Source organism: Rutidosis leptorrhynchoides, chromosome 10 (genome assembly GCF_046630445.1).
Source record: "Rutidosis leptorrhynchoides isolate AG116_Rl617_1_P2 chromosome 10, CSIRO_AGI_Rlap_v1, whole genome shotgun sequence".
NCBI classification, from domain to species: Eukaryota; Viridiplantae; Streptophyta; class Magnoliopsida; order Asterales; family Asteraceae; genus Rutidosis; species Rutidosis leptorrhynchoides.
Window position 1 is genome coordinate 204,205,753 of NC_092342.1, and position 23,976 is coordinate 204,229,728.

Below are 23,976 nucleotides of genomic sequence, written 5' to 3' on the forward strand. Positions count from 1 at the left end.
AGGTTCGTGAATCGACCAGTAGCCAAGTCTTACTTCCCGAAGAAGTAAAAATCTGTGAAAGTGAGTTATAGTCCCACTTTTAAAATCTAATATTTTGGGATGAGAATACAAGTAGTTTTATAAATGTTTTACGAAATAGACACAAGTAAATGAAACTACATTATATGGGTGAATGATCGAAGCCGAATATGCCCCTTTGCTTGGTAGCCTAAGAATTAGTAAACCGATCTACTAATTGACGCGAATCCTAAAGATAGATCTATTGGGCCTAACGAACCCCATCCAAAGTACCGGATGCTTTAGTACTTCGAATTCATTTTTATCATGTCCGAAGGATTTCCTGGAATGATAGGGGATATTCTTATATGCATCTTGTTAATGTCAATTACCAGGTGTTCACCATATGAATGATTTTTATCTCTATGTATGGGATGTATATCGAAATATGAAATCTTGTGGTCTATTATTACGATTTGATAAATATATAGGTTAAACCTATAACTCACCAACATTTTTGTTGACGTTTAAAGCATGTTTATTCTCAGGTGATTATTAAGAGCTTTTGTTGTTGCATGCTAAAATAGGTACAAGATTTGGTGTCAGCATGCTTGTATAATATTGTTTAAAACTGCATTCGAGATTTACTTTGTTGTAACATATTAATATTGTAAACCAATATCTATTGGTAGTGTGTAAGTGTGATATTTTTAGATTATCATTTCTGGATTATCTAGGTGATGTCCTTTTAACCTTGTTGATAAAATAAAGGTTATGGTTTGTTTTAAAAACGAATGCAGTCTTTGAAAAACGTCTCATATAGAGGTCAAAACCTCGCAACGAAATCAATTAATATGGAACGTTTATAATCAATATGAACGGGACATTTCACGTTTAATGTGAGTTAAATTGAGATACAATTTATGCTTCAACACCTAAGTGATCTAGACAATTAGATAATTGATCTCAAGTGATTGTGTCATTAATTTAATTGGTAATTGAAAGGTTGTGAACTACATAATCGTGTAACTATTTCAAGTGATTGTTATAGTTAGGATTTTACGTGAGTTCAGTCCCAATCAAGTCTCATTAGTTTTTATCAAATATAGTTTAATCTTTTAAAAAAGGTTTATGTGAATTTACTAATTTCAATTGATTTGGACTTTGTGAGAAGTCATAAAACTATATTAGGGACATAACAATCGGTAATAACTGCAAGAACAATCCATATCGATAGTGAATCATTCAAGTAGACACCGTTTTCTCTTTATTGTTAATTCATTTTATTTACTCCACGTTAATTGCGTGAGTTAAGATACAATCCAAACCACTTTTATTAAGCTCCTAGGATAATAACTAGTTTTTAAAGTCTTGATTAAACTGCTCTCTGTGGAACGAACTAGTCAAATTACTTATAGGTTACTGCATGATCAGGTTATATTTGCCTGCACTTGTTTGATAATTGTTAAGTTTTTAGCTAGTTATTTTAATGTATGATTTCACATATCAACAGCCTCAACATAGGGATTGTCAAGTTGTCTGATCCCTTGGGTGTCATCAGAAGAAACTTGTTGATGATTGAGAAGATCACATACCACGTGTAATGTAAATACCTCTTTTGAAATTTGGCAGGTGTGACAGAAGTATCTCCGTTATATCCTAGCTGGAAGATTGAGTTCATCATATTTAGAGTGGATGGAAGTGCTGGAGCATTATTCACAACAGGAAGCTGAAACATCCTCCTGAAGTCAGCCTTAGTTATCCTCCTCAGTCCATTCACACCCCTAAGCTCAAATTCAAATCGAGCAGGTTCTCCTTGAGGATTAGCAGTAGTAGGTTGTGTAGCCTCAACAAACTTGATTGTTCTGTTCAGAATCCTCAAATCTGTCTCTGGTACACTGACAGTGTTGCTTAAAGAACCCCAAAGTTGATACCTTTCTAGAATTGCCAATCAATAGTTTCCGGGTATGTTAGTCTCAGAAATAACAAAGTAATTGTTCGCCATTTAGCTGTTTGATAAGAATAGAAGACCACATCATGTTAACATTAAGTACATATCTCTATTCTTATTTCCTTTGAAGTCCTTTGTATTTTTGAATTTATGATTTTATTGATTTTATAACTTATAAAAATCTTTTATTCCAAATATTCACAAGTATTTGACAATCATGATATCCTAATTAAGCATTATAATATTCAAACAATTCAAATTTCATCATGATTAATCAAATAAGATAACCAAAAATCCAACAACACTTAGTCATTTTTCAAACAATGAGCAGATTCGGTAACTATGAAATTTCTCAGATTTGGTTACCAAAAATACTTTTTCTTTTACAATTATGAGCTATATTAAGCATGAAAGATTTTCAAATATATAGCATATGTTCAATGCATGAAGTGTTAATCTACCAGATACCAGATTCAGTATCAAGATCACATATCAGATACGGTAACATCAAACTTCACATGTGACATTCTAAACATGTATATCTAGTCATATAAATCTTATGTTCCAAAACCAGAATCAAATTTAAGCACAAAACAAGCAGATAAGTATGTGTCATGTAGAACAGACTCGGTAACTCTAGCACGAACACTTTCGGTATATACTGAATCCATTAAGCACAAATCAAACATGCAATCTAAGTCATTTTCAAGATAGATTAACTTATTAGACATCGAATAGACTTTAAATAACATCAATCAAGCACATATCTGATTAATCAAAGATTTAAAGTTTTGAATCCAGATTCAGTTTTTTTAAAGATTTTGTCATTTAAATGTCTTATCCATGAAATAGGTGATCTTTTCTGGTTTATCTAAACATATTCAACTCAAATCTATACTTTATGATGAATAAACTTGATTAAAACGAATAATTACCAAAGAATTGAAGGAAAGAAAAGACAGTTTCGGTAGATTAGGCTCAGACTCGGTATAATTTGCAGATTAGGTTTTTGCTTCTTGAAAACGTAAGAGTTTTGACTTTGACTCTACTATTTATATACACTGAATCTGGGTCAAATATGGGCTTTACCGAATTGATACCGAATGGGCCTTACATACAGAATGTCAGTCCATTTAAATTTTTCTTTCATTTTGACTTCAAACTTTGAAAAATCAAGATCAATAAATTCACAAGTTTATTATTTTTCATCAAACTTTAAGATTGAGTGAACTTTGTACATTTTTGAGACTTACCGAATCTGCACTGTTTGGTTGTCAGTTTCGGTAACATGCTAAAAATAGCATTTATTCATGAAAAATTCAAATCTTTTTGGATTTTAAGCATTTCAAATTTTTATGAATTTTCTAAAGTCAAGATTTGTACTTATTGAAATGTCCTGTTTATATCGATTATAAACGTTTCATATTAATTGATTTCGTTTGCGAGGTTTTGACCTCTATATGAGACATTTTTCAAAGACTGCATTCGTTTCTAAAAAAAACCATAACCTTTATTTTATCAATAAAGGTTCAAAACCATAACGTAGATTATCAAGTAATGATAATCTAAAAGATAACGTTTTACACACGAACATTACATATTGATTTACAATAATATTAGACATCGATTTAAATCTCAGAATGCAGTTTTTAAACAATATTTTACAAGCATGCTGACTCCAATTCTTGTCCTTAAATTAGCATGCAACAACGGAAGCTCTTAATAATCACCTGAGAATTAACATGCTTAAAACGTCAACAAAAATGTTGGTAAGTTATAGGTTTAACCTATATATTTATCAAATCGTAATAATAGACCACAAGATTTCATATTTCCATTTCTCATAAACAACATGCATGCATATAGCAATCTGCATAAACATCATTCATATGATGAACACCTGGTAACAGACCTTAACAGGATGCATATAGAATATCTCCATCATTCCGGGACTCTCATCGGACATGATAAATCGAAGTACTAAAGCATCCGTAACTCGGATGAGGCTTGTTGGGCCACATAGATCTATATTTAGGATTCGTGTCAATTGGTGGCAATTATCATAAACACCAATTCTTAGGCTACCAAGCTAAAAAGGGGCATATTCGGTTCGATAATTCAACATAGAATGTAATTTTGATTACTTGTGTCTATTTTGTAAAACATTTATAAAACTACATGTATTCTCATCCCAAAAATAATAGATTTTAAAAGTGGGACTATAACTCACTTTCACAGATTATCACTTCGTCGGAAAATAACACTTGGCCACTGGTCGATTCACGAACCTATAACAAATATATATGAGACGACCCGTCCTAATCCATAAGGACGAATACAATAACATATGATTACATTGCGAGGTTCTGACCTCTATATGATACATTTTACAAACATTGCATTTTTTTTAAAAGACAAAGTTTCATTACATCGAAAGTTGACAGGCATGTATACCATATCATAATATATCAAACTATAATTGACTTAATAATAATCTTGATGAACTCAACGACTCGAATGCAACGTCTTTTGAAATATGTCATGAATGACTCCAAGTAATATCTCTAAAATAAGCAAATGCACAGCGGAAGATTTTTTTCATACCTGAGAATAAACATGCTTTCAAGTGTCAACCAAAAGGTTGGTGAGGTCATTAGTTTATCATAATCAATCATTTCCATAATTTTAATAGACCACAAGATTTCATTTATTCAATAATCATACACTCGCAAGTGTTTAAAATTCATTCATATGGATTGAACACCTGGTAACCGACCTTAATAGGATGCATATAGAATATCCCCATCATTTCGGGACTCTCATCGGACATGATAAATCAAAGTACTAAAGCAGTTCAAATTCTCTGACTGGGGCTTGTTAGTGCCCATAGATCTATCTTTAGGATTAGCTTCAAATGGTGGCAATTATAATAAACACCAATTCTTAGGCTACCTGTGACAACCCAGAAAATTTCAACCAAATTTAAACTTGATCTTTATATGTTTCTGACACGATAAACAAAGTCTGTAATGTGGAGTCTTGAAAAATTTGAAGTGATGTTCATATATTCATTTAATCTTTGACTGTTCCCGATGATTCACGAACGACTATTTGTAAATAGATACATATATATTTAAATATATACGTATATGTATATATATATATATATATATATATATATATATATTAATTTGAAATATAATTTGAAATATTATATTATTTAGTTATTAGAATTAATTTTGTAAAATAAAATAATATAAGATATAATAAAATTTATTATTAAAATGAACCTATATAAAGATATAAAAGTTTATTGAATACATTTATTAATCAAATTGACGTATTGTTAGTGTTCATATAGATCTAATACGAAATTATGAAGATTTAAAATGAAAGTTGAATCGTAAATTGATTACGAAGATTTTAGGTTTGATAGAAATATTTTTATCTTTTTAGTTTAAATTATAATACTCCGTACATATATTTGGAACTAAAAATAGATATTAGACGCACCCTTTTGATCAGGTTTCAAACATTTAATGACTAAAATAAATAAATATATTTAAACTAAAAATTTGGGATTTTTAGGAACACTTTTGTATACTAACTGTTTAGCAATGGACCACGATACAATACCCGTGTTAAAGTGTCGGCAGTGCATAGTCAAATATGTCCGTGATGTTATGAATTATGAATGGGGATTACTATGACATAATTGATTGTCACTTTTCTTTTCTTATATGTACATATGCATATGCATATAGGTATATACACTAGTACACAAGAACCTTATAAACAACCATATCTCTTTCTCCACCCTACACCGACTACCACCGATGAGAACCACCACCTCCGATCACCATAGCAATCACCATGTCAACCACCACTCCTACATCACCATTTAAAAGCACTTATAAACCACCATTTGCTTCAAACCCATCATCATATTGTACGACACCACCACCATGATCACCTTAATCAACAACCACTCACCACCACCATGAGCTTCAACTCACCGGCCACCATCAACCACCATAACCCAACACATCTATCTCTCTTACTCTCTCTCTCTCTCTTCTTCGTTTGAACCACCATAACACGTCATTTAAAACAATCCAAGATCATCACCATTATAACACCCAAACGTTTATGTTTTTATCACACATCCAACATTATCATCATCAACATAGAACCCACTTCATCACCCCCATTCGACAAACCTACACGCTATTCATTCCTGTTTCTTTTCTTTGATCGTAACACAAACCACTACTTTACTGTTTCTGTTTTCGCGATAAACTATCAAGGATCCACACCACTTATGCTTACTGTCTTGCTAATAAACCGTCTATGTTACTTCTAATATCTGGTTTAAGTGAAAATACTACAAACCACCTGAACACTACTATTTTGTCACCATTAAACCCGATATATAAACCAAAGTGAGTTGTCTACTTCACTTGCATTTTTATTTATTTATTCTGTTTTATGATTTCAGCCGGAACCAACCTTAACTAATAGTACTGCTTCCTCGTTTCTTTTTTTTTTCATTGTTATCTTTGATAAAGACCACCATCAACAAATTTTCTTTTACTTCCAGTTATATTCGAAACCCAATTATTAAAACCATCACCATCACCAAAACTAAAATTGTTACTGTATAATCACCGGTTACTATTCCGTTCAAATTAACACAAAACACTTACCAACTGTTGTACTACTAGCATGTCAATCGCTGTAATTCACCACCCAAAAATGACACCACAAACTGCTGTTACTGCGTGTTATTTTTTTTTCCTTTTTCGAACTATAACAGCAAAAATTATATGATGATGAAGATGAATATGGCTGTGTAATTAAGGGAATGATGATGAAGATGATGGGACCAGTTGTTTATGGTTGCTACCTTTATGTGATTGATTTTATTAAATATAATAATAGAAAGTTAGAATTCATAAATCTTATTTATTCTGCTATGGGCCGTTGAATTTGTTGGACTTCAGTTTTCCTTTTGGGCCGTGGTCCAACTACTGTTGGGCTTTTGTTTTCCTTTTGAGCCGAAAGCCAACTCCTGTTGGGCTGGAGTAATGATACATGATGATGTACATAGAAGTTAAAAGCAGAGGATATTGAAAATGATTATGATTATATTGATTAAGTTGATGATGATAAACGCTCATGATAATGATGATATTATGATGATGAAGTGATTATTATGATTATAATTATGATTATGATCATGATGAATGATGTGGTATAGAGAAGATATAGATAATGATACGATAACAATTATAATACATGATTTTATGATTATGATAATGATTATGGTTACGATAAATGGTGACGTTTTACGAAGATGAATGATGAACCGTGTAAGTGTTGATGAATATGATCTCGAAAATAGATGATGATGTTATGACCATGATCTCATGGTGTATAATGTGATATTTGCAGCGAAATAAGATGATGATTATGATTTTATGATATAGATGATGATGAGAAAATGTTTATGATATTAGATGAGTAAGTTAAGATGATGATATTAGTGAGATGTCATGATGATGATGATCCTTGTGATGTTGATAAAAGATGGAAACGATGAGGTTTTGAATGATGTTGATGTTTATGATCATAAAATTGTTATGGTGATCGTATAACATAGATGATGATAATGGTTAAGGATGTTATCGGGTTAACGGGACGTCGCGGGTTCAAACCTGGACTTGGGCATTTTTTTAGGACTACTTCTTTGAGGTAGTTTACTTATTACTCATTTTATTATTATTATTATTATTATTATTATTATTATTATTATTATTATTATTATTATTATTATTATTATTATTATTATTATTATTATTATTATTATTATTATTTTAATGTAAGTAGTATTATTATTGAAACTAATTTTTTTTATATATAAAGTATCATTTTTATTATTAGAACTATCATTATTATTATTATTATTAGAATTATCATTATTTTTATCATTATTATTTGTATTATCATTTTTATTATTTCTAACACTAATAGTATTATTTTTATCATTATTATTATTAGCATTATTAATATATCAAATAAAGATTTTCTATATAAAAATATATTTATGACATAAAACATAACTATATTTGTATTTTTGTAATAAATAATAATTATTTATTTAAGGTATATAAAAGTAAATATATATATCTAATTAAGTTAGTAATATATAAATTAATAAACTAACAATTAATAATAATATATATATAAATTTGTGTGATTACAATTATATGTGTTAATATATATATAAATGGTATAGGTTCGTGAATCCGAGGCCAACTCTGCACTGGTTCAGTGCCGTCATATGCATAATTGCTACGAAATACAGTATCGTGAGTTTCATTACTCCCTTTTTAAATGCTTTTGCAATATATATTTTTGGGACTGAGAATACATGCACTTTTATAAATATTTGATGAAATAGACACAAGTAATTAAAACTACATTATATGGTTGAATGGATCGAAGCCGAATATGCCCCTTTTAGCCTGGTAATCTAAGAATTAGGGAACCGAGCCCCCTAATTGACGCAAATCCTAAAGATACATCTATCGGACCCAACAATCCCCATCCATGGTTGCAGATGCTTTAGTACTTCGAAATTTATATCATATCCGATGGATGTCCCGGAATAATGGGGATATTCTTATATGCATCTTGTTAATGTCGATTATCATGTGTTCAATCCATATGAATGATTTTTGTCTCTATGCATGGAACGTATATTTATGAGAAATGGAAATGAAAATTTTATGGTCTATTAAAATGATGAAAATGATCGATTATGATAAACTAATGAACTCACCAACCTTTTGGTTGACACTTTAAAGCATGTTTATTCTCAGGTATGAAAGAAATCTTCCGCTGTGCATTTGTTCATTTTAGAGATATTACTTGGAGTCATTCATGGCATATTTCAAAAGACGTTGCATTCGAGTCGTTGAGTTCATCAAGATTATTATTAAGTCATTTATAGTTGGATATATTATGAAATGGTATGCATGCCGTCAACTTTCTATGTAAAGAAAGTTTGTCTTTTAAAAACGAATGCAATGTTTGTAAAATGTATCATATAGAGGTCAACTACTTCGCGATGTAACCAAATGTAATGTATTCGTCCAGATGGATTAGGACGGGTCACGACATGTGGTATCAGAGCGGTGGTCTTAGCGAACCAGGTCTTGCATTAGTGTGTCTAACTGATAGTTATTTAGATGCATTAGTGAGTCTGGACTTCGACCGTGTCTGCATGTCAAAAGTTTTGCTTATCATTTCGTGTCAAAAATTACCTGCTTATCATTCTTAGGGAATCATTTGCTTATCATTCTTAGTCTAGACACATCTTACTACATTGATTGCATGAATAGTGTATAGACAAAATTCATATCTTAGCGTATCTGTTACTGTAAACTTTGCTTGACGGTTCCGAAGAATCCTCCGTAACTTATGGGATTTTGGAATATCAATCTTAGTCCTATAATCTCTTTCATATCGAAATTCAATTCCCTGAACATACAAGATGGATCCCTCAACCAGTTCAAGTCCCTCGAATTCCGATAAGCTATTCCGATAGTTATTCCGACTGCTATTTCAATATGGATATTCACCTAAGCTCCGAAAGCAGTGTAACCGGAATGGATCGACCAATTATCCATCACCTATTTTGGATGAAATGGGGATGGGTTCATAGTCGACTAAACCAATGAAGACAAGAAGAAAGCGATCCTTTCCACCCACCGATTTTCCCTCTTAGCGAAAAACCTGAAGCACTTACCGGTGAACCTGTTCGAAACACTATTTTCTCTCTCATTTCCAGAGTATCTTACCACAACTATATCATAACTCAGATTCTAAACCTTATTCATTGGCTCGTCCTGATCGAAAATCATCCTGGAATAATAGAAGAAGTCAACGAACTTCGCGCTTGAGTAATCAATTTGGAAAACGTGGTGCAAAACCTACCAGCTTCAACAACAGCACCGGCAACACCAGTACCACCAACAACCCAAGTTTCAACATCACACGCGTCAACATCTCATTCTGTCCTCGAGTATAATCATCGTTCTACGTATCATTCTATATCAATTATCTTCATTCTTCATGGCGATTATGTAAACTCTAATGTTTTAGAGATTATGTATTCTAGTTCTAACGGTAAATCAAATGAGATTAATATTATATTAACTCATTAAATCTATGATTACATCTGAAGAAAATATATATGTAAGTATATATTTATAAAGATTGTAATTAAAAATTCTTTCGTACAAACTGTTAATGGTGAAAATATTTTAACGGGTAGGTAATACCCGAGGAATATTTAGATTTCACATTAATATGTTACATTGTACATTCTTCAAATCTGATTAAACAGTCATTTACTATCCTATTTACATCCACAAGATATACGAATCCATTCACCACAAAATAACCATTTTTATTCAATTTCATATTTGAATTTTGACTTACCAGAATTCAACAAGTGGCATAATGAAGAAAACATTGGACAAAAATAAAATTTATTGGAAACAAACAAATTAACTATGAGAAATTTAGTCAAGAAACCACGCTAACAAAATCCTAGCTAACTGTTCCTAGCTAACTATTAATTCCTTATTACATTTAATTATCGCAATTTCTTTATCGCAATTTAATTATCACAATTTATTTATCATAATTTAAATTCTCGCAATTTTATTTATCGTCGTTTAATTTCTGTTATTTATTTTACTCACTTTAAATATCGGGACACGTATACAAGGTTTTGACATATCATATCGACGCATATATATATATATATATATATATATATATATATATATATATATATATATATATATATATATATATATATATATATATATATATATATATATATATATATATATATATATTATTTACAATAACCATAGACACTCTATATGCAGTAATGCTTGAGTTAGCTATACAGGGTTGAGGTTGATTCTACAATAATATATATACTTTGAGTTGTGATCAAGTCTGAGACATGTATAAAATAGGTCACGATACGTATTAATTAATTCGGATATTATATATTAAACTATATATGAATTATTGAATTGCTAATTGTTGACTATCAACTATGGACAATTAACATTGGACAATTAAAATGAATTAAAATATTGATTATAACATATGAAACTAAACATTTCTTCAAGTTTGCCACTTAATTTCATCTTAAACCTCATTTGTATCTTGACGATTACAATCTGTGTTCAAACCTTTCATGATTCTTGAAAACACCTCAATCGAGAGAATGAACCAACTGTATCTTATCTACAGAAGGAAAGATTTATTCATATAGTTATGCACCTGAAAAACTCTCGGAAACTGAGTAAACGTTTAACACGTAGCTGTGCTAATTCCTTTAGCATTATTATTACCCAAAATAACTTTGCAATTCCTTTTCGAAGTAGCAAATTTTGTCACAGCTCCACCAAGACAATTTTGACTTTTCATCCTGAGTAACCTTATTATAACCCTATCATATACTCATCCGCATCTTGTAACGAGAATTGCCACACCAAGTACCAAGAAATCAGCAATCAGTATTTTGAATTTCGCAGCGTTCTACATCAATAGTTATATGTATACATATAACATTTATCTCTTAGAATTATGAACTCCTATTCTGAAATTCTAAACAACACTCTAGTCTACGAATCAGTTCTTTGAATTTTGAGAAAGCTGATAAAGCAGCGAAAATTATTGATGACTTTAACAGTCAAAAGTATGATGATAAAGAATAGAGTGTTGGAAACGCTCAATAGAAAATTTAGTACCAAAAAGCGAATTATGCGAAACCATGAAGGAGACTCTGAACAAATCAACAGGACTAAACTTGTACATAAAGAATCCTGATGATTCTATTTCTGATGAAATCTTTAACGAATACCTTGCTCCTTAAATTGCTCTAAATCATCGTGAATGAATTTCTTCATCACAATTTGATTCTAAAATTCTAAGATATCATCGTATCTTTCATTATAAATTTCCTCGATAACTATGAAGATATTTTCATAACTATTTTTATCTGAAATCATTTATCTCTTCGCGCTATCAGTGTTACATCAGAAAGGAAACTGTTTCAGTTTCTAAATTCTAAAAAATTCAAATTTAAAATATGAGTGTTTTTGAAGAAGTGTTGGGAACTGAAGCATGAGTTAGTATAATATAATGACACTTGATCAACGTGATTATATTACAGTAAGTCATGCTGAGTTTCTAATGAAATGTGATGATTCACAGACCATAACGTCATCATGTGCCATGTTACACGACTCTTACATTCTATCTAATCTATAGACATATCAAGAACATATTTTCTTGATAGTTCTATCATTTCTCTTGAATTCTGGTAATTTAACCAATCAAGATCATGCTATTACAATCTCTCTCTTAGAACATTAGTCATGATCATTCGAAACTCTATATCTACGAATTCTGGACCATTACTTGATGTGCTTAATGGATAGAAGAGAAAACAGAGCATAAAGCTTCGAAGTGTAAATGGGGGTATAAATCGCAGCAAATAGGAGAGAGCATTAACTGTAGATGACAATGATTATAGGAGAGAGAAGCAGGGACATCCAAATATAAGGGAAGATATAAAACCCAACAACAACGCATAAATTACAAATCGTATATATCGATGCATATAGCAATATAAAGACACGGGAGAAATAAGAACACTATAAAACCCAGAGTATAGTAGAAGTAAATGGATTCTTCTGACGGCAGGTGAAAAAGAAGAATGACAGATATGAAAGTTAGAAGTATATCAAGAACCAGAACTGGATGGAGAATATTGATGAATGATTCAAAGTATGAATTAAAGGAAAAAGAATAGAAGGTGTGAATTGTAAGAAACGAATGGGGTGGATTTATAGTAAAATATCAGACAGAGTAATCAAAACAGATGATCGCATTTAAAGCGGATCCTAAATTCCTTAATTACCGAAGAATCAAATCCTATTACAAATATTTTCTCCAAATCCCTTAAACTCTGGAAATCAATCCTATCTACGTCAAAAGATATGACGAATCTACACTTACTCATTTCACTCTTTTGTGATAACTCCACTCGTACTCTTCACAAAAATTAAATGGTTCTATCTATATTACTCACTGATGATAAAACTCTAATTTTCAACTCATATGCGTCATGAAAACATATTTATTGTTATCCATGACCATTCCACTCAAATTTCGGGACGAAATTTCTTTAATGGGTAGGTACTGTGACAACCCGAAAAATTCCGACCAAATTTAAACTTGATCTTTATATGTTTCCGACACGATAAGCAAAGTCTGTAATGTGGAGTCTTGAAAATTTTGAAGTGATGTTCATATATTGATTTAACCGTTGACTGTTCTTGACGATTCACGAACGACTATTTGTAAATAGATATATATATATATATATATATATATATATATATATATATATATATATATATATATATATATATATATATATATATATGTATATGTATTAATTCAAAATATAATTTGAAATATTATATTATTTAGTTATTAGAATTAATTTTGTAAAATAAAATAATATAAGATATAATAAAATTTATTATTAAAATGAACCTATATATAGATATAAAAGTTTATTGAATACATTTATTAATCAAATTTGATACTCGGTAGACGTATCGTTAGTGTTCATATAGATCTAATATGAAATTATGAAGATTTAAAATGAAAGTTGAATCGTAAATTATTTACGAAGATTTTAGGTTTGATAGAAATATTTTTATCTTTTTAGTTTAAATTATAATACTCCGTACATATTATTTAGAACTAAAAATCGATATTAGATGCACCCTTTTGATCAGGTTTCAAACATTTAATGACCAAAATAAATAAATATATTTAAACTAAAAATTTGGGATTTTTAGGAACACTTTTGTATACTAACTGTTTAGCAATGGACCACGATACAATACCCGTGTTAAAGTGTCGGCAGTGCATAGTCAAATATGTCCGTGATGTTATGAATTATGAATGGGGAGTACTGTGACATAATTGATTGTCACTTTTCTTTTCTTATATGTACATATGCATATGCATATAGGTATATACACTAGTACACAAGAACCTTACAAACAACCATATCTCTTTCTCCCCCTACACCGACTACCACCGATGAGAACCACCACCTCCGGTTACCATAGCAATCACCATGTCAACCACCACTCCCACATCACCATTTTAAAACACTTCTAAACCACCATTTACTTCAAACCCGTCATCATCTTGTACGACACCACCACCATGATCACCTTAATCAACAACCACTCACCACCACCGTGAGCTTCAACTCACCGGCCACCATCAACCACCATAACCCAACACATCTATCTCACTTACTCTCTCTCTCTCTTCTTCGTTTGAACCACCATAACACGTCATTTAAAACAATCAAAGATCATCACCATTATAACACCCAAGCGTTTATGTTTTTATCATACATCCAACATTATCATCATCAACATAGAACCCACTTCATCACCCCCATTCGACAAACCTACACGCTATTCATTCCTATTTCTTTTCTTTGATCGTAACACAAACCACTACTTTACTGTTTCTGTTTTCGCGATAAACTATCAAGGATCCACACCACTTATGCTTACTGTCTTGCTAATAAACCGTCTATCTTACTTCTAATATCTGGTTCAAGCAAAAATACAACAAACCACCTGCACACTACTATTTTTTCACCATTAAACCCGATATATAAACCAAAATGAGTTGTCTACTTCATCTGCATTTTTATTTATTTATTCTGTTTTATGATTTCAGCCGGAACCAACCTTAACTAGTACTACTGCTTCCTCGTTTCTTTTTATTTTCATTGTTATCTTCGATAAAGACCACCATCAATAAATTTGCTTTTACTTCCTGTTATATTCGAAACCCAATTATTAAAACCATCACCAAAACTGAAATGTTGTTACTGTATAATCACCGGTTACTATTCCGTTCGAATTAACACAAAACACTTACCAACCGTTGTACTACTAACGTGTCAATCGCTGTAATTCACCACCCAAAAATGACACCACAAACTGCTATTACTGCGTGTTATTTTTTTTCCTTTTTCGAACTATAACAGCAACAATTATATGATGATGAAGATGAATATGGCTGTGTAAATAAAGGGAATGTTGATGAAGATGATGGGACCAGTCGTTTATGGCTGCTACCTTTATGAGATTGATTTTATTAAATATAATAATAGAAAGTTAGAAATCGTAAATCTTATTTATTCTGCTATGGGCCGTTGAAGTTGTTGGACTTCAGTTTTCCTTTTGGGCCGTGGGCCAACTACTGTTGGGCTTTTGTTTTCCTTTTGAGCTGTAAACCAACTCCTGTTGGGCTGGAGTAATGATACATGATGATGTACGTAGAAGTTGAATGCAGAGGATATTGAAAATGATTATGATTATATTGATTAAGTTGATGGTGATAAACGCTCATGATAATGATGATATTATGATGATGAAGTGATTATTACGATTATAATTATGATTATGATCATGATGAATGATGTGGTATTGAGAAGATATAGATAATGATACAATAACAATAATAATACATGATTTTATGATTATGATAATGATTATGGTTACGATAAATGGTGACGTTTTACGAATATGAATGATGAACCGTGTAAGTGTTGATGAATATGATCTCGAAAATAGATGATGATGTTATGACCATGATGTCGTGGTGTATAATGAGATATTGGCAGCGAAATAAGATGATGATTATGATATAGATGATGATGAGAAAACGTTTATGATATTAGATGAGTAAGATTAAGATGATGATATTAGTGAGATGTCATGATGATGATGATCCTTGTGATGTTGATAAAAGATGGAAACGATGAGGTTTTGAATGATGATGATGTTTATGATCATAAAGTTGTTATGGTGATCGTATAACATAGATGATGATAATGGTTAAGGATGTTATCGGGTTAGCGGGACGTTGCGGGTTCAAACCCGGACTTGGACATTTTTTTTAGGACTACTTCTTTGAGGTAGTTTACTTATTACTCATTTTATTATTATTATTATTATTATTATTATTATTATTATTATTATTATTATTATTATTATTATTATTATTATTATTATTATTATTATTTTAATGTAAGTAGTATTATTATTGAAACTAATTTTTTATATATAAATTATCATTTTTATTATTAGAACTATCATTATTATTATTATTATTAGAATTATCATTATTTTTATCATTATTATTTTTATTATCATTTTTATTGTTTTAACACTAATAGTATTATTTTTATCATTATTATTATTAGAATTATTAATATATCAAATAAAGATTTTCTATATAAAAATATATTTATGACATAACACATAACTATGTTAGTATTTTTGTAATAAATAATAATTATTTATTTAAGGTATATAAAAGTAAATATATATATCTAATTAAGTTAGTAATATATAAATTAAGAAAATAACAATTAATAATAATATATATATAAATTTGTGTGATTACAATTATACGTGTTAATATATATATAAATGATATAGGTTCGTGAATCCAAGGCCAACCCTGCACTGGTTCAGTGCCGTCATATGCATAATTGCTACGAAATATAGTATCGTGAGTTTCATTACCCCCCTTTTAAATGCTTTTGCAATATATATTTTTGGGACTGAGAATACATGCACTTTTATAAATATTTGACAAAATAGACACAAGTAATTAAAACTACATTATATGGTTGAATGGATCGAAGCCGAATATGCTCCTTTTAGCCTGGTAATCTAAGAATTAGCGAACCGAGCCCCCTAATTGACGCGAATCCTAAAGATAGATCTATCGGGCCCAACAAGCCCCATCCATGGTTGCGGATGCTTTAGTACTTCGAAATTTATATCATGTTCGATGGATGTCCCGGAATGATGGGGATATTCTTATATGCATCTTGTTAATGTCGATTATCAGGTGTTCAATCCATATGAATGATTTTTGTCTCTATGCATGGGACGTATATTTATGAGAAATGGAAATGTAAATCTTATGGTCTATTAAAATCATGAAAATGATCGATTATGATAAACTAATGAACTCACCAAACTTTTGGTTGACACTTTAAAGCATGTTTATTTTCAGGTATGAAAGAAATCTTCCGCTGTGAATTTTCTCATTTTAGAGATATTACTTGGAGTCATTCATGGCATATTTCAAAAGACGTTGCATTCGAGTCGTTGATTTCATCAAGAATATTATTAAGTCATTTATAGTTGGATATATTATGAAATGATATGCATGCGGTCAACTTTCGATGTAAAGAAAGTTTGTCTTTTAAAAACGAATGCAATGTTTGTAAAATGTATCATATAAAGGTCAAGTACCTCCCGATGTAACCAAATGTAATGTATTCGTACAGATGGATTATGACGGGTCACGACACTACCAAGCTAAAAAGGGGCATATTCGGTTCGATAATCCAACCATAGAATGTAGTTTCGATTACTTTTGTCTATTTCGTAAAACATTCGTAAAAGCGCATGTATTCTCAGTCCCAAAAATATATATTGCAAAAGCATTTAAAAAGGGAGCAATAGAAACTCACGATACAATATTTTGTAGTAAAAATATTCATACGACGATACTGAACAATGCAGCGTTGGCCTCAGATTCACAAACCTATATCATTTGTATATATATTAACACATATAATTGTAATCGAACAAAGTTGTATATACATTTATTATAATATATTATTAAATTGTAACTTATTGTTATGTATATATAATGTATTAAAATTAACATTTATATTTATATATGTGTTTATATTGTTAATTATAATATCTTAAAATATTTTTATACACTAAATGTAATTTAGTTATTATTATAGTTAATAATATTTCATATAAAAATATAGTATGTCATATACTTTTTATATATGAATCTCTTTTGTTTGTAAAATTAATAATTATACTACTATTAAAGTAAAGATAATAATACCAATAATTAGATATAAAAATGATAAAAATGATAGTTTTACTAATAATGATTCTTTTAATAATAATATAGTTGTAATAGTAATAATAATGATAATAGTAGTAAAAATAATAGTAACAATAATAATATAGTTGTAAAAATAATAAATTTTAATAATAATAAGAATACTAATAATGATAATGATAATATTAATTATAATAGTACTTATGTTAACAATAATAATAATAATAATAGTAACAATAATGAAAATAATACTAATACTTATTTTAATGCTACTAATGATATTACTACTAATAAAAATGACAAAATAATATTATTCAAAATCCTTAATCTATATATTCATAATACTTAATAATATTCACAATAATCATAATCATGTTAATATTAATAATAATAATAATAATAATAATAATAATAATAATAATAATAATAATAATAATAATAATAATAATAATAATAACACTTAATGGTATTAGTTAATAATAACTAAATGATAATAATAATAATTACAATTCTAATAATAATTATAATACTAGTAATACTAGGAATAATAATAACAACAATAATATATAACAATAATCATAATAATTATAAGGAAAGAACTACCTTATAAAGCTTTTCTAAAAACAAATGCCCCGAACCAGGCTCAAACCCTCGAACCAGGCTCGAACCCTCGACCTCTCGCTCACCCGAAAACACCCCTAACCATTTGTCTGTTTCAGCATTTCTGTAATTATTCCCAACTTAACTATACATATATCCGTTTTCATTTTTTTCTTATTTCTTCTCTTCTCCAACAGATTCAATCGATCAATAATATTCTCACAATCAAAATAGTGAGCCCAAAGTTTGAATTAAACTTGAAACTTAAATAGAAATGTCATGTGATTGAGGAAATTTTGTTTAACAACAAAACAAACAAAAAATAAAAATAAAATAAAAACTGCTGTGCAGTTCGCGAAAAAAAAAAGAACAAAATTCGTGATTTTGGATTCAAGGCTATTTTAGATTATGATTACAACATAAAATATGTTGTAAATCTTTCATAAAAGCTTTATAAATCTTCAATTTAACTTAAAACATTAAAGCGAATTCGAATTTCGTGATGAACGATTCGTTTGACTTTTTAGTTTTCAACTTTGACTTCAAAATTTGAAATCAATCGAATAAATTAGTGTCTGAGAACTTACAGATAGTTCAAATGGGTGATTCCTAACACAATGGCATTTATAGATTTTGATGTTTGATTCGATTTCTATCTTTTGATCTTCACAGCTCGAAATATAAAAACAGAGGTTGTTTTTATTTATTTATTTCATTTATCTGTTTTTAATCTTGCAGCTATCAGCGAATGATATACATATAGTGATTGAATGATTGATACAGAAGTAATAATTGAAGACTGTTGTTTGTAGGGTTCGACATGTAATCACAGATCAGAAGAAAACAGAAGAAGAAAACAAATATCTGATTGGAAAGCATATACTCGTTTTTATTTATATTTACATATAATATATATAATAATAATAATAATAATATTAATAACAATAATACTAATTAATAATAATTATATCAATAATAATAATAATACAATTAATATTAATAATCATAATAATAATAAAAAATAATAATAATACTGATAATAACAGTTATAAATATGATATTATTTATGATAATAATAATATATTGTATTATTTATAATAATAATGATAACTATAAAAAATATAATGATTTTAAGTGATAATGATAATAATAATTCTATTATCATAATAATTGTAATGTAACAAATTTCATGTATCAATTTTATATCTATGTATTATCATTTAAATAATATTAATAATATTGATATTAATACTAATATTAATATTTATATTTTAATGAAAGTATATCTAATAATTATATTTTAACTTGTAATTACATATATTAAATAAACAGTTTTAAATAACAAGTTTAAGTTTTCCTTCATAATAATTAAATCACATGATAGTTCGTTATTATAATTAATTTATAATATATAATTATTTACATGTGTAGTTGTTTATATATACATTTCTATTTACAATTAAAGGTTCGTGAATCGTCGGAAATTTGTCGAGGGTTAAACGAATTCATAAAATAGTTCACAAGTTTTGAGACTTAACAGTACAGACTTTTGCTTATTGTGTCGAAATCATATAAAGATTAAGTTTAAATTTGGTGGAAATTTCCGGGTCGTCACAATATACATATATATCAAAGTACGATCGAAATATATTCATAGTTGATTGTCCAACGTTAGTAGTCCACAATTAATTGTCCACAGTTAGAAGTACAGAAATAAATTAATATATATTATCTCGAATCAATCCACGACCCAGTGTATACAAGTCTCAGATTCGATCACAACTCAAAGTATATATATTATTTTGGAATCAACCTCAACCCTGTATAGCTAACTCGATCATTACCGCATATAGAGTGTCTATGGTTATTCCAAATAATATATATAGATGACGTCGATATGATATGTCAAAACATTGTATATGTGTCTATGGTCTATCAAGATTACATAATATATGTTAGAATACATTTATAATACAATATAAACTAGTTAAGTTATGGTTAGCATAGATTTGTTACAAAGTTTTACGTAGCTAAAACAAGCAAAAATTACCTATTTTGTTTTACCCATAACTTCTTCGTTTTAAATCCGTTTTGAGTGAATCCAATTGCTATGGTTTCATAATGAACTGAAATTTATGAAACTAAATAGAAAAGGTATAAGTTTATAGTCGGAAATACAAGTTACAAGTCATTTGTGTAAGAGGTAGTCATTTTAGTCGAAAGAACGATGTCTTGATGACCATTTTGAAAAACATACTTCCACTTTGAGTTTAACCATGATTTTTGGATATAGTTTCATGTTCATAAGAAAAATCATTTTCCCAGAAGTACAACTTTTAAATCAAAGTTTATCATAGTTTATAATTATCTAACCTAAAACAGCCCCCGGTTTCACTACGACGGCGTATGTCCGGTTTTACGGTATTCTTCGTGTTTCCGGGTTTTAAATCATTACGTTAGCATATCATATAGATATAGAACCTGTGTTTAGTTGATTTTAAAAGTTATGTTAGAAGTATTAACTTTGTTTGCGAACAAGTTTAGAATTAACTAAACTATGTTCAAGTGATTACAAGTTTAAATCTTCGAATAGGATAGTTATATATATATGAATCGAATGATGTTATGAACATCATTACTACCTAAAGTTTAATAGGTAAACCAACTGGAAGTGACAAGAAATGATCTAGCTTCAAAGGATCTTGGATGGCTTAAAAGTTCTTGAAGTAGAATCATGACACGAAAACAAGTTCAAGTAAGATTTTTACTCGAATTAATATAGTTTATAGTTATAGAAATTGAATCAAAGTTTGAATATGAGTATTACCTTGAATTAGAATGATAAACTACTATAAATAACAGAGGTTTCTTGATCTTAGATGATTACTTGGAATGGATTAGAAAGCTTGGAAGTAGACTTGCAAATTTGAAAGTGTTCTTGAAGTTTACTTGAGTAGTTATTTTGAAAGTTGATCTAGGTTAGGATTTATGAACTAGATTGAGCTATATTTTGTTGAAGATGATGAAGAACACTTAGAACAATGAGAGAACACTTGAGAGAGAGTTGTTTGATGCATAAAAATTGAAATGAAAGTGTGTTTGTGAGTGAGGAAGTTCACGTGAACTTGCTAGTCAATATAAGGTCACATTAGTTTGTTATTTTGTCTAATCATTCATGATAGATGCTAAATGATGGTTCCCACATGTGTTGGTGACTCACAAGGGCTGCTAAGAGCTGATCATTGAAGTGTATATACCAATAGTAATTACATTTAGAAGCTGTGTATTGTACGAGTATGAATACGGGTGCATACGAGTAGAATTGTTGATGAAAATGAACGAGAATGCTATTGTAAGCATTTTTTATAAGTAGAATTACTTTGATATGTGTCTTATAGTCTTTCAAAAGTGTACTAATACATCTTAATATACTACATGTATATACATTTTAACTGAGTTGTTAAGTCATCGTTAGTCGTTACATGTAAGTGTTGTTTTGAAACCTTTAAGTTAACGATCTCATTTAATGTTGTTAACCCATTGTTTATTATATCTAATGAGATGTTAAATTATTACGTTATCATGATATTATGATGTATGAATATATCTTAATATGATATAGATATACATTAAAATATCGTTACAACGATAATCGTTACATATATGTCTCGTTTCGAAATTCTTAAGTTAGTGGTCTTGTTTTACATATGTAGTTCATTGTTAACATACTTAATGATATATATAATTATCATTTTATCATGTTAAATATAGTGTAACAATATCTTAATATGATACATATGTATTTAGTAAGACGTTGTTATAACGATAATCGTTATATATATCGTTTCGAGTTTCTTAACTTAGTAGTCTCATTTTTATGTATATAACTCATTGTTAATATACCTAATGAGATACTTACTTATCATACTATCATGTTAACTATATATATCCATATACATATATATATATATATATATATATATATATATATATATATATATATATATATATATATATATATATATATATATATATATATATATATATATATATATATATATATCATATAGTTTTTATAAGTTTTAACGTTCGTGAATCGCCGGTCAATTTGGATGGTCAATTGTCTACATGAAACCTATTTTAATTAATCAAGTCTTAACAAGTTTAATTGCTTAACATGTTGGAAACATTTAATCATGCAAATATAGTTTTCATTTAATATATAATCATGGAAAAGTTCGGGTCACTACAGTACCTACCCGTTAAATAAATTTCGTCCCGAGATTTTAAGCTGTTGGATGTGTTGACGCATCTTCTGGAAATAGGTGCGGGTATTTCTTTTTCATCTGATCTTCACATTCCCAGGTAAACTCGGGTCCTCTACGAGCATTCCATCAAACCTTAACAATTGGTATCTTGTTTTGCTTAAGTCTTTTAACCTCACGATCCATTATTTCGACGGGTTCTTCAATGAATTGTAGTTTTTCATTGATCTTGATTTCGTCTAAAGGAATAGTGAGATCTTCTTTGGCTAAACATTTCTTCAGATTCGAGACGTGAAAAGTATTATGTACATTGGCAAGTTGTTGAGGTAATTCAAGTCGATAAGCTACTGGTCTGACACGATCAATAATCTTGAATGGTCTAATGTACCTTGGATTTAGTTTCCCTCGTTTACCAAATCGAACAACGCCTTTCCAAGGTGAAACCTTAAACATGACCATCTCTCCAACTTCAAATTCTATATCTTTTCTTTTAATGTCCGTGTAGCTCTTTTGTCGACTTTGGGCGGTTTTCAACCGTTGTTGAATTTGATTGATTTTCTCGATAGTTTCTTGGATTATCTCTGGACCCATAATTTGTCTATCCCCAACTTCACTCCAAAAAATCAGAGACCTGCACTTTCTACCATAAAGTGCCTCAAACGGTGCCATCTCAATACTCGAGTGGTAACTGTTGTTGTAGGAAAACTCTGCTAATGGTAGATGTCGATCCCAACTGTTTCCAAATTCAATAACACATGCTCGTAGCATGTCTTCAAGCGTTTGTATCGTCCTTTCGCTCTGCCTATCAGTTTGTGGGTGATAGGCATTACTCATGTCTAGACGAGTTCCCAATACTTGCTGTAATGTCTTCCAAAACCTTGAAACAAATCTGCCATCCCTATCAGAGATAATAGAGATTGGTATTCCATGTCTGGAGACAACTTCCTTCAAGTATAATCGCGCCAGCTTCTCCATTTTATAATCTTCTCTCAATGACAGAAAGTGTGCTGACTTGGTGAGACGATCGACTATTACCCAAATTGTATCATAACCACTTGCAGTCCTTGGCAA